This window comes from Podarcis raffonei, chromosome 9, assembly GCF_027172205.1.
Source record: "Podarcis raffonei isolate rPodRaf1 chromosome 9, rPodRaf1.pri, whole genome shotgun sequence".
NCBI lineage: Eukaryota > Metazoa > Chordata > Lepidosauria > Squamata > Lacertidae > Podarcis > Podarcis raffonei.
Window position 1 is genome coordinate 54,078,851 of NC_070610.1, and position 20,695 is coordinate 54,099,545.

The following is a 20,695-nucleotide window of genomic DNA, read 5'->3' on the forward strand; positions in this document are numbered from 1 at the left end:
AAGAGCCCCAGCTTATTGTGCACAGGTGGGGGCAGATTTCAGTGTGTCTAAAAACATTCTGTTGAGACTGTGCCATAAGTGCTCTGTACATTCCAACTTCTGTATGGTCCCAAAAATTTCTTCACCCTGTCTTAATAGGCAGAAGTGGTGTTTCCCTTAATCTTCCCATCGGACCAGGGAGGGAAAACTCTTCTTTTGGTGGAGGGGAACAAGTCAGTTCAGTTAATGCTGAATGCAATTCTTGGTATTCCAGATGGTTGTGCAACTTTGTAGAGCAGGTTTTTAGGAGACTGATGAAAACTGCCTCCTGTCTCCCACCTCATGCCCTTCCATTATCAGAGGCTTTCTTATATTAATAGTCTTTCCATGAGTAGCAGATGCCATTGAATGCAACACACTGGCTCTAATCAAGAAAATAAAGCTGTATCCTATTTGATATTATCTGTTTGAATTTTAACAGCACTGAAAAATCCTTAACTCTCTGTTACTATAATATTTTAGGAGATTAAATGCTAGTCTGTACAGAAAGGTCTTAACACCTTTTACCCTCACAAATAATATGTGAAGTTATCAAGCTGAAATGATGTGTCGCCCTGCTAAACTTCTTTTGATACCGAAACAAGTGTAATCAAATGAGTTACTAATCAGGAAACTTTTTGAGTAGTCATGGAGTATTATTTAAATGACCAATTTGCAACACAACCCTATGCATGTGTACTCAGAAGTATGCCTCATTGATTTCAATGGAACTTCCTCTCAGGACTGAATGATACTTTGCCCACTCTCCTCCTGACCCAGCCGGTCATCTGTTTCCTGCCAGATATGATACGATAATCTTTATTGTCATTGTCCCATACAGAACAACGAAATTGAAAAAATCTACAACAGACATTCAAAAACCAACAAACCTGCTATCCCACCTATCCCAGCCTGGTTAGCCCCTAAAAACTCTGATACCCCATAATTAAATACAATATACTCACATAGAGACTATCTTACACTGCTTTTAAAACCAAGATATTATTAGCAGGAAGATATTGGGGGGGGGGTTGCAAACAAAGGTGTGGATTAGGTCACCAAGTGCCATGTCCACATCTTTCAGCCTCACCAAACTGAATTCAGCCAATAAACCTGGATAAAAATGGTGCTCTGTACACATCTCCTGACTGAACTGTAGAAGCAGCAGTATACCAGTTGAGGCAAACCTGATGGAATGAATAAAAAATCATGATCAAATTTTTGCAGCTGGTAGAATATTGAGGGGGATTACAGCTACTCTTGAGGCATAATTCAAGATGACGATCATACTGAAAATATTTAAGGATATTAAATTTAATGAGCACGTGCATTTAATAAGGATAAGTAAATAGTCCTACACAAGTAACCACGGAAAGCATAGTTGCTACTAGGGGACTATCTATCTAACAGCAAGCAAATATATTTAGGATAAACATTAGTAAGTATCTTGAAGTAGAGATAAATGCAATGCACCAAAAGCTTTATTCAGAAAAATCAGACACCTGACTAGATTTCACCTAGTGAACATCCACACTATATCATGGGTACTGTGTATTCTAGGGGTATTCACTGAACCACAAAACTCAATTCAGATCCCAATCTGGCACTTCAGAAAATAGCCAGTCTCAGTCTGAAGTGCTTGATAGGGTGCTTAGTTCAGAGCAGAGTCTGAATCTGCTTCAGGAAAAAACCCGACAAGCTTTGTTTCCTCCCAAAGTGGACAAGCCACAAATCCTCTAAAACACCCTATGTGTTTGGGTTTCATCCACATCTACTAAACATTCCTACTGTATATTAAAGTACATATCATACTGAGTAACTTCAACTGAATCACAAATGTCCAATTCAGACTCCTTTACCTAGGAGGAGGAAGAGGAAGATGAGGGAAATAACAAATTGTGGGTTCTGCTTTTTATATTCTTCCTTGAATTAATTTTCTGGTGAACACAGTGCTATCACTATTTTTAACTGAGGGGCGGTAGTGTTGGATGAAGATGTTTAAGTATGTTGTGAAATCACTGGAGGTCTGAAAGAGAAACAGAGTCACTTTTTTGTTGTTGTTACATTGGTAGTGGTCAGTCTTGCTAGCAAACACGTCAAGAGTTGGGTCTAAACTAAGGTTACTCCTCTGCAGAGGCGCCAAGTTGTGATGTCACGATGTCTGGAGTCTGAGCTCTCTGGAGGAGCTGGCCACTGAAGCAGCGCCACACTCAGCTCTGCACTAGGCCTCCTCCACTCCCTCAACATTGAGGGCGCTCTGCCCCCTTCCAACAAATATTGAGGGTGCCAAAGACACCACGGCCCCCTAGAGTTGGTGCACCTGTTCCTCTGGTGTGAACTCAAGTACATTTACATCCCCCTGTCCCTAGATGTGCCAATGCCTATACTGATTTAGAGAAAAGGCAGTAGCAGAACATAAGGAAGTGATTCTATGCCATGTTCCTGTCCAGTAGTGTTGCAACCTCCAACTGACTGTGGCACAAGTAGACCGCATACATAGGTTAGTAGATTCAATCCCTGAAACAGGAAAATTGACAGCACCTCTTAAAGAAGCATCCAGCCATATATCCAAGGATGTCTATCATCACAGATTACAGAGCATAGCTTTAAGTAATATTTGTGCTTCTGGACAAAGGGTGGACAAATGAGAGCCAGCCCAATACTATGCTCCATTTATTTCCTAAATTTATATCCCACTCTTCCTCCAAAGGAGCCTAGGGTGGAAAACATGTCAATACTAAAACAATACAATTAAAACTTTGAAAGAAGGTTTAAAAACAACCTCGTAAAACAGTTAAACACTCTTAAAAGCAATGGCTCTCATAGCTAACAATTTCATGGTTGCAAGGGACAGGTCTTTCAGCCATCAAATGCCTGGCGAAACTTTTTTTATCATAAGTTAATAATCGGGGAGCCTAGCATCTCGCTAGGGAGGGCATCCCAGAAACACCATGGAGCAGGCTTTTCACAAGTTACAACCAACTCGACAGTCTCCATTGGCACCACCACCAACAGGGCCTCCCCTGGTGCTTACAGAACCTGAGATGGTTGGTATAGTGGAAGGCACACCTTTAGGTACTTGTGTCCCAAACTGTTTAGGGCTTTGTGTGCTAGTACTAATAACTTGAATTGGACCAGGTTACTCACTGTCAGCCACTGTGCAATGCTCTAAATACCAGACTGCTCCACTTTCCAATCTGGGAGCCCCATTCTGCTTTGACTGTAGCCTCTGGACTATCTTCAAGGGCAGCCCCAAGTAGAACACATTACAGTAGTCCAGGCTGGAGGTTGCCAGAGGATGAACAACTCAGGCCAGGGTTTCTAAGACAGTATCATTTCTAAATCTCAGTTTGGGTTTTTAACTACCTGAATAAGGAAAACTTTATAAATAGATCTCCGAAGTTAGACCAACTTGGGTACAGTGTGACCTCAAATTCTGTGTCGTTTTAATTATGGTATTTCAAATAAGAGAATTTATTAATGTAGTGAAACATTCTAGCCATGTGCCAAATTTTTTTTTATAATTCACCACAATATACTTGCATCCTGCTGTTCGGATTATATTAAATTTTCATTTGCCAGCAAGTAATGCCAACATAATCACCTACTGTATTGGAAATTTCCCCCTCAAGTATTGTACATTTGATGTCATTAGTATTCATGTACTGCATTCTAATAACAGATGACTGTCTTTAATTTAATTTTGGAGCTGAGAGAAGGTTTTTAAAAGTGTAAACTTCAATAAATTTTGAACATTGGAAAGTTTAGTACTGCAAGGTTCTGACACGACATGAATAGTAAAGCATTAAGTACAATCTATTTGGTAACTTACCAGCAAACCATTACTACTGTTATTCCAATTAACAGTGTACTGGCAGCATACTTCTCTTCTCCTGGAACATATGCTTGGAGTAGTGGGGCAAATTCCAAGGAGACTCATTATTGTACCTTTATAAATGTCTAGGTTTTCCTGCCCCCTACCTAGCTCCTGCCCAAGGCTTATCTGGATCCTGGGCTCAGCTCAGGATTACAGGAATAAAAGAGTGGTCCTAAACTTGTTCAGGTGTTCACTGGCTATGCAGAGGCTGGCCTAGGGATGATGAATAAATTCGATTCAATTCACATTTAAAGGTAAACTTACCTAATTCACACCTTCTAAAACAATGTGCAAGGCAAAACACATCCATCCTTCAAAAGTTGCACTTCTTGAAATTTTGCAATGCCTTTGTCTAGTCAAGAAATGTGTAGAAAAAGGGAATATATTGAGGTAAAGCTTCATATGAATTCATAGAGTGCCAGATGGGCGGGGTATAAATAATAAATTATTATTATTGTTGTTGTTGTTGTTATTATTAATTATTATTAGATTAGGGGAAATGACACACACAAAATGTGCTTTGTTAGGCAAATTTGCTTTGCAAAAATATGCACACTAGGAGGAATCCATACTAAATGCTTATAAATTTCCTTGAGGACTTGTGGAGAACTGAAGTAAGAATGGGAAAACAAGTAACTGAGTAAAATCCAGAATGACATATTCATCTATCCCTAACTGGAGTGGGTTTCTACCTGCCAGCTATCCTCTAACCTCAGTGTGTCCAGTGGAATATCTGAAAGTCACACACACTAATAAGCTCTTACATATTCCCCTTGCACATGCACCCTATTTGTGCCAAACTCAATTGAATGCAAACAAATTACGTAAAAGGGACTTGGTCAGCGAAATGGTTTTTATTACCTTTGGGTGCCTCCAGACCGTCACTGTTTTGCATGTGGATTCAAGCACATACTGGAATGTTAGGTCTGTGCAGTTAAAGTGGCTTGAAGGGATCCATTGTCCTTCAAAAAGGAATCAGAGTTGCTGATGTTTGGAAAGTGACAGTGAAATCCATTGAAAAGTGCGAGTTGAACAAATTGGTAACAGGATGCCATATGAACAAATCGGGATGAATGCTCATTGTTGTATGCAAATAAGCATTATCTAACCACCACCTGAGCTTTGTGCAAGCAAATCAGGATGAATGTTCAATAAGCAGGCCATTTGGAAGGGTCCTTTCTAGGTTGATCAGGAAGGACTGCAGTCACTGTTTATAGGAGAAGTCATTTAAAAACATTAAACAAAATTATTTATTTATTGAATTTATATAACCGCCCCATACCCAGAGGTCTCAGGGCGGTTCACGGACAAACAAGCATTCGTATGGGAGGTCCTTTTCATTTTGGTGGTAATTCAGTTTGAAACTCTAATCTGTATCAGTTGGGTAATGCAAATCAGCATTTAAAAGTAACTTTTATACCAAGTGACAAAAATACTAGAATAAGCAGTATAATAATTTGGTTGAAGCAACAGTTCTGATCAAATGTTGAACCTGTGTGAGACCAATGACGTATGATCATAAAGCAAGGAGGCAAATGTGTGATTCTATTATTATTTTTAAAAACAACCTTTCAAAAGCCCTTAATTATACAGAGCTAGTGCAATGCAAGTCACTCCACATTTTTCAGGATGAATGAATTCAGGATGCTGAAGTTCCTTCTTTTCTTGTGCTTTCAGAGTTGATCCCAGTCCTGCAGTAATTTGTGTTCAATAACAGGAACATCTAGAGATGTTTACCTCAAGCACTACCTGTTGACTGGTATCAGCATTCAATGTAATTTTAAGATCTGGTCAACGCTTTCAGGTACAACAGTCCTTCTCTTTCCCAAAATCTTGCTTAAGACTGAGTTTGTGCAAGTCTTGGAGGGAAACACTTCACTCCTGTTGATGGGGGCTGAGCCATATAGTGTCAAATGGTTAGAGGTTAGGATTTACCTTTTCTGCAACAGTACCCCTAAAAATGCTGAGACATTGGCAGGTGCCTGATGACGCCCCTGACCTACCAATGCTGACCCTGCTTTCGCATACATATTGAAGACGTGGAGGGAGAATTATGTTCATCTTGGTCATTCCTCCCACCGCCTCTTCTGTTCAATGGGACGTACAGCTCTGTAGACATAAAATGACCTGTTTCACATTTCCCCCTGAATGTGCGAACATTAGAAACTGCTTCGATTCCATCCATTTGTTCTGTGCACATGTAGAGAGAAGGTATGAAAGGTTTGACTGCAAGAACCAACAATGACTATTTCTATGCTTAAGGTGGGGATGCGGGTGGCGCTGTGGGTTAAACCACAGAACCTAGGGCTTGCCAATCAGAAGGTCGGCGGTTCGAATCCCTGTGACGGGGTGACCTCCCGTTGTTCGGTCCCAACCTAGCAGTTCGAAAGCACATCAAAGTGCAAGTAGATAAATAGGTACCGCTCCGGTGGGAAGGTAAACTGTGTTTCCGTGCGCTGCTCTGGTTCTCCAGAAGCGGCTTAGTCGTGCTGGCCACATGACCTGGAAGCTGTACACCGGCTCCCTCAGCCAATAAAGCGAGATGAGCGCCGCAACCCCAGAGTTGGCCGCAACTGGACCTAATGGTCAGGGGTCCCTTTACCTTTACCTTTATGCTTAAGGTGTTTGTTCTCTCCTCCACACACAGGCAACCCCAATTTAATAATCCTTTTTATTTCCTTTGTATTCATTTATTCCTGCTCTTTGTTGAGGACACATAAGTCTCAGATTGCACACTAACATAAAAAGCCTTCATCATGGAATCCAACCTCCACAAGGAATTTGATGCCAAAATTTCCTCATCCTTATTCCTGAGCTGCTCTCAGCTCAGAGGTTCTGATCTACTTAATTGTAGAAATTGGCATTAAAATAGGCCACAGACGTGTGCTCGCAGAGTTACATTTCAACTTTAAAGTTATAACGGTGGATGTCAGACATCACTAGGCTACTGCAATTCCCCTGCTGCATCTGCTCTTAAACAATTAACCTCTATGAATGCTTTCTTTTATAGCTGGCATGCATATGCATAATTCATATTAAATAGGTATTTAGCACATTACCAAATTAATGAATTAGAGTTAAAAGAAAATAAGGCGATGACATTTGAGTCAGTTTTTAGAGAAGAGATTCCACATTCCCTACTTCATAATCACATACTGAAGACTGTATATCTCCATTTTCCTGACTTCTATATGCAGAGTAAGGTCAAAGCAAATACCAATGCATTTGTAAGAGTCAGGTGTAAGCTCGAAGCTTCCATTAATACAAAAGGCACATTTTTTATCTCTGTGTGCCTGAACTACTTTTCAGGTAGCCTATTCATATGGATTGGCTGAAGCTGCCCTGCCACCCCCTATCCAAGAGATGCAGCATGCATTTGTGTGATTTTCATTTCCAGGGTTAAAATTGAATATTTGCCATTGTAGATAAGTATTCTGAATGGGTAACACAGAGCCACAAGAAACAGAAACCAACCAGCCTATAGCTGACAATGCAATCCTATGCATTGTTCCCTGGGGGAAAGCCCCAGGCACCATTTTTTTGCATGGGAGTGAGTGGCTACCATGTAAGGGTGTTCCACAAGCCAATTGTACACAATAGGGGAGAAGTGCAATAGCACGTTGGTCATCAGTTGAATGAGTAAGTATTAAAAGCACAAGATGGACTGACTATAAAATAGCTACTCAGCATATTCTAAGTAGCACAGAATATGATGAGCTCAGAGTTGAAAGAGTTAATATAGCTAGATGATTTCATGTGCCTTTTAGGAAGAAACCTTGTGCAAACTTTGTGCTGTTTTTTAAGGGGAACAAATGTTGTAACAAATGTTGTAACAAATGTTGGAAATGTGGGGAGAAGGAGGGTACATTTATTCATATGTGGTGGGAGTGCAAGAAAGTGAAGGGATTCTGGGAAATGGTATACAATGAGTTAAAGAAAATGCTGAAATATAGCTTTGTAAAGAAACCAGAGACCTTCCTATTGGGAATAACTAAAAACGACATAAATAAGAGGGACTGTAAACTCTTTCAGTACGCAATAACAGCAGCGAGAATATTGATGGCCCAAAGGTGGAAGCAGGAAGAACTACCAACTCTGGAAGAATGGAGAGCAAAACTAACAGACTTTGCAGAACTTGACAAATTAACTGGAAAAATCAGATTTCAAAGAGACCATAAGTTTTTAGAGGACTGGGGAAAATTCAGAGATTATTTGAAAACTGCGTGTGAGGAAAATACAACGCTAGTGTGTTTCAAAGAAGCTTTGTGAAAAAAATAAGGAATATCGCAAAAATGTAAAAGAGGATAGAAAAACGTATTTAAAGGCGATACTATAATTAAGGAATGTGAAGATAGAAATTTAATTATGGATGATTGTCAGAGGAGTTGAGGGAGGTTCAATAAGTTAAAATATGTGATGTTAAAATTGTATGATTGGAGATATTATGGAAAAACTTAATAAAAAATTATTTAAAAAAAGTATTAAAAGCACAAGATGGACTGACTATAAAATAGCTACTCAGCATATTCTAAGTAGCACAGAATATGATGAGCTCAGAGTTGAAAGAGTTAATATAGCTAGATGATTTCATGTGCCTTTTAGGAAGAAACCTTGTGCAAACTTTGTGCTGTTTTTAAGGGGAACACCATGCAACAATAACAGGAACCAAACTAACTCGTGCAATAACAACTGGCAAAATCCTATGTGCATGAAAAGTGCCTATTCACTTTTGCAGATACATGATTTGAAAGTCCCAGGTTACTTTTCACAGTTACTGAGGTGGAAACCTGGGCACTGAGGCTTAATATGCAGACTTTGCAGCTGTACCCTTGATGAGAGCCTATAGGGAGCTCTGGTATCAGCCGTGCCACATGGAAACTGAACGGCACATATAACAGCTGGTTGATCCACATTTTCCTAGCTGTCAATTGGGAACCAGTCCAGGGCATGCAGCTATATATATCTGCTTCAGTACCTCCCAATTACAACTATAGAAAGGAATGCACCAAACAGTCAACTGGGCTCCAGTGGGCTCTCAGTCACATTTATTATCACCTCATCTCCTGAGGGCCAGGAAGGTCTAGTGTGGGTTGTTCCTATTAGTGCTGGTGGTCTTGTCTAGGGTTTCTTCAGAGTTGAAATCCAGCTTGGTCCCAACTCTAACAGCAACCAGAAGTCAAAACCTGCACCCTGTGTTTCAAATATATTTTACTCTTCTCATACTATAAAAACTTTGTATGTTGGCTTATACTGCATTCTTTCCTAAGAAAGAAAGAAAGAAAGAAAGAAAGAAAGAAAGAAAGAAAGAAAGAAAGAAAACTAGTTTTCTAATGAGAGAGAGGCCAAATGCAAGAGGATAAAACTTGCTTATAATCTCTCAGAGCCTATTACATTTGGATTTAATTGAAATGCTGCCATTTTATTCAGCACCTCCAGGGAAGATTACTTTGCAGGTGTCCTACAAGATGAAGAAAAAAAAGTAGATGAGAGCTTTGAAGACTTCCATCATTTGTAATCTACTGCCACAGAGCAGGTATTAAACCTTTGTTGAGTACACGGTACAAAACTTGGTTTGGGAATATTTTTTTCATTATTCTGGCAAATGAGACAGCAATTGGATTCATCTGGTAATGAAATATTTCACATTTTAAGCACAAAATGATAAATATGATCCATTTATGTAGTCAATAACTTCACAAGAAGAGTGAATTTAATGCAAATTCCTTCTTCCACATTATGAGGTTTTAAAAAACTATATGCATATGACTCAAATTCTTTGTTACTTCTGATAGATGAAAAATGTGAATTCTAGCATTCTAAGTTGGTGATTCATTCTTACACTACTGTTTGTTCCTATCCTGTCAGAGAGTATTTACTTCATTTCAACAACTTTGAATAACATTAAAGCATGCCCATTTTTTTCCAGTGCAAGAACAATTGACACACACAAACTCATCAAGTTGCATAAACAAATTACATAATTCTGAAGTCACTAACAGCGTAATTTACAGGGTAATCTGATGTATGTGGTATGAAATGTGATGGCAGTGAGTCGATTAGAAATAACCATCCACTGAAAGTTAGCTTTCAAGGTTGGCATCAGATGTCATAACTATTTGACCATGACATCTCAATAATGGTGGATGCGGTTCTAGTTTTACATTTATTTAAGTAAATGGGGAAAGGTGTGGTGCTTAATTAAGTACCCATTTCTTGATTTGGAAGAAATTAATATGACCCCAAATCTTCTATATATTCTGGAAATGTGTTTGTTCACCATTTATTTGAAGACCTCTTAAGAACATCATAAACAAATTTTGCATGATGGCTCCTGATACCTCTATCTAGGTTTGAGTACAATTGTATGCCATTTGAATCAAGATAGCGAACTGAACCTTTCAAAACCTCACTGATTTTAATCACAGATTTCAAAACTGCACTGATTGTTGGTTTCTTAGAATTCCTGAACAGTGTTGGGAATGAGGCTTCTGTTTATCTACACTTAAAAGAAAAACAGATACATCTGGGAACAGGCAAATTAAATGGACAGAGCTATGAGCATCTGGTAATTTTGTGCAGCTGCAGTTCAGAAAGATAAAGCCACTTTTGATCACAACAGAAACAAAGGATATTACTGAGTTCTGAAGACTAAAAGAAAGAACAGCATTATCTACTGCAGCTCACAATGTAACATTTCCAGCCTCTTGGCAACTGATAAGAAGAGTTTCATTACTTAGGAAAGCTAATGAAAACAGAGAAGCCTGTACACCCTGACATTCTTAATTTCAAAAATTCAGGAGCAAGTGTTTTACGTCTCAACTTCCTTTTAATGGGAGGGATGTGAGTACGAACACTGCAGTTGATGTAATTTAATTGTCTTTTGGACAAATCTCAGAGTTATATCCATAGCCCTGCTTTTTATCTGGTTAGTTAATTGGAAGAACACCCACTGAATTCAGTATGCTTGAACTTCAATATAATTGGCATAAGTTGCATCCAGACATCACCTGCAACTTCCTGCCTATTGTGCACCATTTACATTTAACGCTTTCATTAAAAATATGTATAATTTTAGGTGCACTTTACCTGCCATGTGTAGCTCTTTGATATTTGGGGATCACAATCTGTTTCTGTTAATGATCATATTTTGCATTTGACAAGCACATTCGCAGAGTTCAGATACACTATATTAGTAAAGCTCACAACATTCCTGTATGGCAGGCCAATAATGTAGGTGGGAATTAGGCTGGGAGAACAGAGGCTTTCCTTATGTTGAGTGGAACTGGAGATATCTGTATGCACTGATTCTTAAACCACTTTCCCTTACCCCACTGTGGTATATGTTTCACAGCAATATATGTTACGGGGCTGCATGCTCCAGTTTCGCCTTATTAAGTGAAGCTGCTTGTAATCATTAACACAATATAATGTGCCACATTGAGGGCAACGTTCCAGCTGTACAAGGTACAATGGTAAAACCTAGAATGGATTTTCAAGCATTCCTTTTCATCCCATTGCTCATGTGTTGTTCTTTCCTGTCCTGTGTTTAGTGCAAATTGTGCATCGGAATGCATAGATGAGTTTTGCTTGACTGTAATCCTTCCAGCTTAAGCGTAACCTTGTTAAGCTCCTCTGACATTTCAGCAACACCGGAACAGTGCGATTTTGTGCAAAATACATGCAATAGGAAATGAAGCACACGGCCCAGATAAAGAAAAATACCATGAGACCCATTTAGAGGCTGCAGTTATGGCCACCTAGAGGATTTCAACCCCAGACATTTTTGTTATCAGCAAGACTGAAGCAGGAAGCTTTTCGACCTCAGCATTCTCCCCATATTTATTTCCAGATGATGATCGCAGATACTTTCAATAATTTTGGTGTCCCCAATGCAATTGGATACACTAGTCCTCAGTATAGTCAAGATGACTGCATCCCTGGAGATTTGGAAAATGAATTAGAACATGGTAGAAATTAAAAGTGCAAGTCTAAGGGGTTTGTGTGTTTAGGTAGAAAAGAGATACCTTTTTAACACCTTATCCAATGCCAAGGCTCTGTGTTTCCATGTCCTTTTTCAGCTTTAAATGCTCTTTTCTTACAAAAAATTAATATATCCCATTGGAGATGGTGGGAGGGAAAGGTGGGGAAGATTTAGTAATGCTTGAGAGTGGGACTAATTGTGTGCCCTTATTTAGGGGGCATGGAGAACCCAGGAGGGACTTCGTATCCTTCAGATTCAAATTGTTTTCCTTTACTGGGCCGGTTGACATTGCAGCTCCATTGTTGTTTGGGCTAGGGGCATCGGGGCAGCCAGCAGCAGTGCAGAAGGATCTTCCTCTCCGGAGTAGGAGCTCTATCCTATTGAGGGTGTAGATCTACTTCCAATCTGCCCTATTTCCCCTGAAACACCATCCAAGAGATCATAGCACTGCACTTGATTCCTTCCTCTGGGCCAGTTAAGCAACCTGTATAACATCAGCCAGTTTTTCATGACCTTTACGAAACTTCCCTATCTCCTACCTGCACAATGAGTGAAATCCTGTCTATAGTTACCTATACTCGGCAAAGGAAGTTGTAGGAAGTCTTTTTCTAAGACAGGTGTCATCTTTCTGGGGAGCCTGAGAAGGCTGTCAAAATAATTAGCTAGTGCTAATGTTCTTTTTCTTTCTTCTGCTGCATCTGGGCTTCTGGATTTTTCTGTCTGCTGATTTATACCATGCATGTTCTGTCTTTCTGTCATCTTTAGTATCTTCACCACTCACATTTCCATCAGCTCTTCACCATCTTATGGTTCAAAACTACCCTTAGCCATTCCCCACTGTCTTTCAAGCTCTTAATGGTTTTGGCTCCTCCACCCCCTTTTTTTCTGCAATTTCATACATTTCCTTCTCAGTTTCATCTATATGGATGTGTATGTTGAAGACTTAGTATTTTTGAGCAAGCAATATAATTCCATGGTAGATATAGGTGTGAGATTCATAAATCGCTTTGGCAATGTTCAAGTTGCCAAAGGGATTTCAGAATCTTAGAATGATTTCAAAATGAAACTAAGGGCATCTACTCATTTCTATTTAGCACGCCCTTTGACAATTTTGGTAAAGGTGTCTTAAATGGTTTTTCACCACAAGGCAGGGTCTAATTATCCCATTGTCTTGTGTGATTAAAGAACAGATAAAATTCAGTTGAAGGTTGCACTGTCCCCTACCCTTCATTAAGAAGATATATGTCAATACATGGGTTTTCTTCTCATAGTAATTATGGTATTTCAAGTGTATCTTCTAACGGATGGTCATCTTTATTTATAAATGTTTTATCAGGATCACTTCACTTTAACTACAGTCCTTTCCAGCTAAATGGACACACTAACTGCAGCAAAATGGTCTGTCATTGCTTTTACAGCCAGATTCCACTCTGCAAATTAAACTGGCAGGCTATAAGTGATAAAGTCAACATGTTATCTGCATATACTTAGACTTAGATAAGGGCAATGATCATTTCTAGATGATATAGAGTTGTGATGTGCTTTCCTATTTACATGATGTACTTAAAAACTGCAAATAATATTTGGTGCTTTAAAAAATTCTACCCAAAGAGCCAGTATGGTGTAGTGGTTAGAGGGCTGGACCAGGACCTGGGAGACAAAAGTTCAGATCCCCACTCAGCCATAAAGGGTGACCTGTGGGTCAGTCAGTGCCTCTCATCTCATAGCCTAACTTATCTCTGATGGTTATTGCAAGGATAACAATGGAGAGGGGAAGAAATCATGCTGGAAAGTGACAGGATCATGAAGGCTGCACTATACGGTTAGGAAAATCCATGGCCCTTATTTCCTTTGGTTGATGTTGGTCTGTTAACTTCATGAAAATTGAGAAGTTCTTGGATAGTGAAAATAAAAATTAAGAAGTAACTCTTCTTCCATTCCCCATCCTATTCTGCATTACCACTAACAAAACAAAACAAAAAGCCCCTGTTAATTTTTTCCTGAAATCTGTTCTCACGCTTTTCTTTTCTGTCATTTCAACATGTACACTAAATTTGTGACAGAGTCATCCAGCTGGTTGAGGTGATAAAAATAAGTTGCAATTTCAGAAATAATGTTACAAATATATATCATGTTCTGACAGATAAATTGAACCTATTTGAAGTAGCGGTCCATCAACTTTCCAAGGTGGAAAAGGCTGATGTATCTATTCTGGCTCTGCTGTTTCAATGACACTTGTCACCATTTAAAAGAGAGAAGGGGGGAAGCTTGCCATGTTAGCAGGGCTAGGGAAGAGGACAGCACTCCAGTGTGCAGTAGACTGGCTAACTGAAGCTCTAAAGACCACCAGCTCTGAAGGATACACTTCTGAAACTGTTGCTTAAGAAAAGCAGACATTATAATTGCATATTTTCACACGGCAGAATGAGATGTTTGAATGGCCTAGGTGTATTGCACTTTTCTTCCCTGTTTCCTTTCAAAAGAAGCTAAAATACAGAGGTCGGTCACATGCATAAAACAGTTTTTAAACCCACCATGATTCCATAGCATCAATGGTTTGGGTTGCATTCCCCCTCTCCACCTTTCCTGGTAAGATTAAAATACAAACTGCACTTAACTCCATTGAGTAGTTTCTCCTCCTCTTCATTTCTTTAAAGGAAAAGCAGGCTTTAGTTGATTTTCAGTAGGGGCAATCCTACTCTGTGCCCCACATGCTAGGGGGCTCACCATTGGCCGTGCCTCACCATAACGAATCAGGCAGTGATTGGCTACTTAGCTGATTTGGAAAAAGGGCTGGATACCAGGGTTGATGGTTATTTGAACTCTCTCACTAAAAGTACCATATTGAGACGGAATTCAGAGTGTTTCCTCCTTTGGTTGCATTTTAAAACCCAAGCAAACTGCAGCTCAAAACTGCTTTGTTTGGGAGAGACCAGCAGTAGAACAGGTCCCAGTCACCCTGGCTCAATCCAGGGCTGGAGAGAGTAGGGCCAGGGCACTTTGTTTGTGGTTGTCCCATGAATGGGGGCTGCAAGTGTATGGACTTCCACCTGGAGGTCCAGGCACAAGGGCACCACTAACTGTTGCTTTAAAAGGTCTTTCAGAGTAGTAGCATTATACCTTTGCATTATTAAACAGAAGTCCAGATTTGAAGGAATAAACACAACCAGAGTGTGGAAGTCAGGTGGGAGGATGCCAGGGGAAGAGGAATAGTTTTAACAAGAGAGAATATTGTGAGGGAAAACTGTGACATACAAATATACTGAGAGACTAGTATATTGGCAATACCAAGAGAATACTGTAAAGTTCCTCATGTATATTGGAGGAAGAATGAATTCTTAGTATGGTTTGTTGGTGAAATGATACAAACCCAGAGAGCTATATAATCTATAATAAGATGGTACATCTCTTTTTATGATTCTGCTGACAGGTCTAAGAAACTCCTACTCTCCAACAGCCAGCAAAAATAAATAAATAATAATTTTCCAATTCTTCTGTCCTTCCTCTCCCTGCTCCCAATTTTTTGTTTGTTTGTTATCACCTTACTTATCGGTAATTCTTCCTACTCTATTGCCCCTTTGCTGTCTATTGCTACTCTATTGCTGCTGACATCTTTTTTTTTTTTTTAAGGCTCACTAAGTGTTATCTGTACAGCTGCTAAAAAAATTAAAAGTAGACTGTATTTTCCTTTTCAGCTAGAAATTACTTGCAAGTCATGAAGGCCCGATTAGTTCTTCAACAAGCTTGAATGGCAGCTTGAATTTTACACCCATGGTGTATCCTAGCAACAAGGCAACTGGCCTTTCAGAAATGGTAGCTTACTCCAGCAGGTATGTTAGTTGAGAAAAATCTGAGGCAGCTTCTGACACTCTGAAGTCTGGCCATACTTTGCTTTTCATTACTGGCTAATGATATATCTGTCATAAAAAAACCCCTAAGAGATTTGATGCTTTTTTGGCAGCTGAAAATTCTGGGGTTTTTTCTGGAGCCTTCCTCCCACCCCAGGAATATATTTTTTGTTATATTAATAACAAAGCTTCTGAAACCGCTGTGTGGAGATTGTCCTTAGCTTAGAGCCTTTTACCCTTTCATAAGTGGGGTTTTTTTCTCTCTCTTTCCCACACTTGCGAGACCAATCAGTCACATCCTGAACGGAACTTAATCCAGTATCTGACTTCAATCTGTCCTTGAGGAGTTCATCACATATTATGATACTGATAAGAGCATTATTCCTAACCTCTGAGGAAGAATGGACAATATGATGTTGTCTTGACCAAAAGATTAAATCTGGGTAGAAGTACCACCCCAGGCCATGATTTTATGAGGTCTCAAAAGCTCTTAAGAAATTTCCCCAAGTTAGTACGTACTGGAATGAGAGCTAGGGGTGGGGGAAGAGAGAAAGAGAAAGAAATCAAGGTGCTACAAGAAGTATTGTGGTGAAGAAATAGATTAGCTCTGGTCCTGAAGCAAACTTTTATTATGTCTAATAATTCAAAGAGTCTCTGTAGATTCAGCATGGTCCAGTGGGAAGAACAATATAGTAAATGCTGGTTAAAACTCTAGCTCATTTACACAATCTGTACAGTAAGAGTAACTTACTAACTAAACTCACAAGGTAACACCTTACAGGTAAGTGAAAGTGAGTTCAATCAGGATTTCAAATGCATTTGCACATCAAATAACATCATAAAAGCAAAGAATATAGATACTACCCTTAGGTATTTATTAAAGCATTTCTAGGGCTGTATCCAGATTTAGCTGAGTCTCGCACCATCAGGCTTATTCAGAGGGATCAGCTGAGTCAGGTTGAGACAGCCACAGATGGCAGATCATGTTGGATGGGCCAGAGTGATCCAGGGCTGTCAGGGGGCAGGAAATTATACAGGAAGGATAGGCAGGCATCAGGCAGGAAAACCCTGCACAAAGACCTACCTGACTGCTGGCTGTGTCTTCCCAAGAGTAGGTAGGAGCCCAGCATGCCTGAGGCAGCACCCCATGAGACTGATGCCTCCACATAGCTGCTGTTGGGTGGAGGCATTGATCCTTTGCAAGCAGCTTTACTTTAGTGAAGCAGCACCCAAAAGAATCAGTGCTGCCTCCCAACACTTGTTACGCCTATCAGTTGTTACAACCTATCAGAGCACACTGATGTGTCTACATCAGTGTGCTCTGATAGGTTGTCTAACAGTGAGGGAATTTTCATGTTGATGTTTAGTTGAACATCTCTCTCATCTCAAAAAAAGACAAAATCCCTCTGTTTCTTTTTGCTCAGGTTATGTCCTTATATATTTCTCTAGTTTCTTTAGTAAACTTTTGCCAGAATTCTGTCTTTGAACAGTAACTAGCAGTAACTGGAAGCTGGGCCCATTACTTTTAGAAATTCTGCATGATATATCAAGGAAGAGAGAGCAGAATGTGTGACAGGGTCACAGGATTGGAGAATAGGGGAAACGGCCCCTTAATTCTTAGTCTGCTGGTAAATTTAAAGTATTAAATTGATACAGTGCATGGGGTTCCTAAATGGTGGTCCATGGACCAACAGTGGTCTGTGAGCTGCATTCAGGTAGTCCACAGCCTGTCTTCAAAAATTCAGTTCTAAATCATACAGTACCTTTCACACACTTGCTACAACAGACAGAAAAATCATTACGTGGTCTGCCAAGATCCTTGGCAATTTTCAAGTGGTCCTTGGGGAGAAAAGTTTGGAGGCCACAGATCTAGTATATTACACTGTTCTAATCAACTGAAAGAAACAGCAAGACAATGCAAAAATATATATTTTTCCAGTGGTGCTTACTTTTCTGTGTTTATAGGGATGCAGACAAAAATAACACAATCCTGACAATATATGTTTCATAGTAAGATGAACTGATATCTTTTAAATTTAAGTTCAGCATGCAAGTGAATTCTACCTATTATTTATACAGCTGGCATGAAAGAAAGAAAAATTGAGCAAAAAGTCATACAAAAGAGACTCATAACAAAATAGCAAGTAAAAGAAAACAAAGGGAAGTCACAACACATTGTTGGAAAAGGTTCCAAATTCAATGCAGAGTTTGCCAGAGAGTTACTCAGTTGCCCAAGTACTCAAAGAGAGAAGAAGAATAGCTGTGGGAAGATAATTGCATGCTTACGGTTTAGTGACACCATTTGATTATCTGAGGTTCTCCCCCCATCCCAGACTGTTGCAATATAAGAACGAAAACACTTACCTAGTGTTCAAGTCTAAAGTGCTTTTCAAACATTACATGCTATATAGTTTAGAGTTTATGTAACAAAGATCTTATTGAGCTGGAAAATAGACAGAGACTTTTAGAATTTGTTCTTCAGTTATTTTCCAGTCCAGCAGCATAATCCTGTTTTGAGTCTGGAAGTCAGTTTTAAAAAGAAAAGAAAAAAGCAGTTGACTGTTCATGTGTTCTATGAATATAATCTGACTGATGTGTTTGGTGAATTTTATGGAGGTCAGAATGGAAGAAGAATGAATGACTTCCTTTGCTGGATGGGCACACTTTTCTATACATTTTAAATTATGTGTTTATGAGAAACTGAGTATTATCTAAACCTTTTTTAATGGGGTCTATAAGTAATCATATGAAACAAGGATTTTACTACAGCTTATAGAAGAGATTTCTGGAATTGTATTGTATTCAAATATAAAAACCTTGAAGGTATGCAATGCTGTTATGTGTCCTTTATTAGGGCTTTGCACACACCCCTAATCTGCCCTGTGGCCCCAATTATGCCATTGGACCCTGGGCCCAACCCAGGGATCACATGCCACACATTGCATTTAATCCTAAATTAGGAGCTAATTTTAATGTTGCTTTTTACACACACACACACACACACACACACTCACACTCACACTCACACACACACACTTGATCTTAGCCAAAAGGCTGAGAAAATCTCCTAATTAAACATAGCTAAAATGGGAAGGAGAATATGGGTTGTTAGGAGAATCATAGTACTCATCATGTTACTTCTGGTGTAGTTTGTCCACGTTTAGTCTGCACTCTGCACTCAACTTTAATCTGTGGCTCATAGAAGCTGTCAGCATGTGACCGTGGCCACACCCCAGAATGACTTCGACTGGCTGACTAAAGCAGGTGAGGGTAGTTGATGGGTCTCAAATCCTCAGCGAGTTAGGGACTTCCCCTGCATGTGAACATAGGCTCTGGCAGATTCAGCATACAAGAGCAATAGTGGGTCCAAGAAGATTGTTGCTGCATGTACTGTAGAGGGAATTGAGGGGCAGATGGTGCTCGGGAAGGTAACCCATCTAGGAGAAGGAAAACACAGATTCTAAGCCTTTGCTGCCTTGCAGCTACACTCATTCTTGAGAAAGGTTTCGGGAGTAAACCCTGAGTAAAAATCCATACCCACTGTTTTACAGGACATCTTCAGAAGAAGGAAAGGCTAAGGAATAAACCCTACACAAATCCGGAATGGAGTCCCTAAGACAGTTGGATAGCATCTTGTACACCTCCTTCTGGCGATTCCTGTAGCCAAGCTGGTGCCAAATGTGTTGCTCTTTTTCCTTTAGACCACATCAGCGAGGTCGAGATGGTGGGAGGTGTCTTGTTGTAGGTCACTTCAGTGCTGCTAACACAGGAAAAACAATATAGGAGGTGGCAGTTATGAGTCACCACTCTCTGTGATTCTTCAGTGGTTTGAATTCAACCCCAGAAACATACTCCATTGTCTCTTGAGACAGATGGATGCTAACAACATGGCACCCTACAGGATCCTACATGATGCATCCCACAGGATCTATGCCTCTACTCAGCAGCTATTGTGTAGAAACATCAGTCCTGCAGGGAGCTGCTTCATGGACAGGGCATCAGACAGGAAAGAGAATCAGGTGGCATCAAGCTCCGACATTCTTACAGAAAGATGCAGCTCAGCCTTTTCACAGAGTTTTGCTGACCAATGCCTGCCTCTTCTTCATCCCTGATCTGCAGTCTCCTGATAGCACCAGTGATCTGTGGCTGTCTCAACCTGCCATAGCTTGAATCCCTCCAAAAAGACCTGATTTGGCTTGGCCAACTCCAGTACACAGTCCTACCCTTTATACAGGGTGAGTCTTTTAAAAGAGGTCCCGTGGAACATGTGTACTCTTAAAGGACTCACCCTGTATGTTATAGAAACAGCACAGGACCCAGCCTTTCCAAATTCAGCCAGCGTTTGTTCCAGATGTTCATTATACACGGATGATCACGCACAAGGCTTTGCTCATCAGAAGAATAAATCTACAGAAATATTCCTCAGTTGGAGAAGGCATAGGAAACAACACAAATAAGGGTTTCACAGTAACGGGGGAACAACACAAATAGTGCTAATCTCTGGAAAAGACAGAAGACTCATGTTGAACTATTATAGCTGTGCTACTTCAAACACCTTCCTTGGACCTCCAGGTCATGATATTTTATCTGTATCATTCCTTCTTCCTTTTTTTTTCTTTTTTAAACATGCATTATATGGGCTCATCCACACTTTCCCCTGGGAAAACCTGCACTTTAACATTGAACCGAAATAAACGGCAATCAGGTTTCCCACAAATTGCTCTTTGTTCCAATTTAGTGCTAAACTGTGGGTCTTCTGTGGTGGGGCAAAGGCAAAACTGCCCAGATCCATGCTTTCTAGGCACAGTACAAGCAAATGTGTGTCCAAGCCCTACATTAGCACCAGCAGCACCCAAACATTTGGATATAATCTAGCTATATGGGTAGTTCTATGAGCACTGAATGATTTGCTATGGATTTATAGTATTTAAATCTTTTGGGGTTACATAATATGTAGGGCTAACATTAGGA